Below are 1,643 nucleotides of genomic sequence, written 5' to 3'. Positions count from 1 at the left end.
TCATGTACATATTAATATATAGATTATTTATGTTATTTTAAATCTATATAAACTATTATGAGTTTCTTTCTGTATACAACAATCTTAACTTTATATAACGTAGTTATAAATAAAAGTTTTTTTTTTATAATCATAGTAAAGGCATAAAATTTCAGTATAGTAAATACACAAAAAAAATAACCAAATTAAAAAAATTTTTTTATTAAAATATTGCACTATAGTCTTGAATATGTACTAGTTTCAGATTTTGTCTATATTCACTAATTTAAATTTTTAAAATAAATAATTTTATAACAAGAAATTCTAATTGTTGTGACGACTACAAAGAATTCAAAACCGCTAATAAATGCACATCCACACAAATCTAAGAAGAACAATGTTAAAAGTTGATACTACAAAGAATTCAAAACGGCTAATTGAAACACATGGTGCCTCGTTTCAAATAGCAGGAATTCAATGGCAGCATCGGAATTAAAAGCGGATGAGATCAGAGTAGACATTAATTGAATGAAAGTAGTACCAAGTAGTATATCATAATCATCATATGAAGCGCCTTATCCAAACACGTGAACTTGCAACTTGGTTATCACTACACTATGCAGATCGATAAACAAATTGTGATAAACAATGGATTATTGAATTGGATTGATTTTAAATTTTTTTTTTTTTTTGAACAAAAGTAGCTCAACACAATAAAGTGGAGCAGAAGGAATTAGGACAAACAAAAATAAACACAAACATAACTGAAAAGTTAGTATCCGTTGTCATCTCTGACATTGCCATCAACAACCAAACGGATCAACTCCACACCATTCCTTGTAACTCAAGAAAGACATGATCTTTACTCCTTCAACACTTGTCTCTACCCGCTGAAAAACTCTGCTATTCCGCTCCAACCAGATGTTCCAAATAACCGCACAGAATCCTATAAGCCATTTCCTTTGCTCAGACTTCTCACCTGTTGCTTCGATCCAGCTCTCAAAGAACTCTTTAGTGGTTCCTGGGATGGCCCAAGCTCTATCAGAAAACGTCAGCCATGCACACCACACCTGCCACGTGAACTCACAGGCAAAAAATAGATGATGTACAAATTCTATGTCCTTTTTACACAATACACAATTATTGTCCTGATGATTAATAATGCCAAGTCTACTCAACCTCTCCTTCATATTTACCCTGCCAACTAGCACAAACCAAGCAAAGAGTTCAACTCTTGGAGGAACCAAGCCTCTCCAAATGGAGCTTGTGAAGTTGTAACTCGTGATGTCGGCTGGGAGAGTCTCATTTTGTAGCACCTGCACAAAAGAGTTAGTAGAAAAAACTCTATTTTTATCAAATTTCCATACCACTGAATCCTCTCTATCAACTGATAACCTCACAACCCTCAACCGGTCATGTAATTGATTGAGCAACTCTAGCTCCCATTGGAAGAGTTTCCTCCTCCATTGGAAGTCTCATACCCACTCTAACCCATCCCAAAACCCACAGTCCCCTATTACGGATCCTTGTTGATTTGAAACAGAAAAGAGTCTTGGAAAACATTCTTTCAAAGATCCATCTTGTAACCACTCATCCTCCCAAAAACGAATGTTTCTGCCATTTCCCACCTCCATCGACAGACCCCTGATCATCATATCTCTTGC

Source organism: Arachis ipaensis, chromosome B10 (genome assembly GCF_000816755.2).
Source record: "Arachis ipaensis cultivar K30076 chromosome B10, Araip1.1, whole genome shotgun sequence".
NCBI classification, from domain to species: domain Eukaryota; kingdom Viridiplantae; phylum Streptophyta; class Magnoliopsida; order Fabales; family Fabaceae; genus Arachis; species Arachis ipaensis.
The sequence above is the reverse complement of the archived record's forward strand: the minus strand, read 5'-3'. Positions refer to the sequence as shown.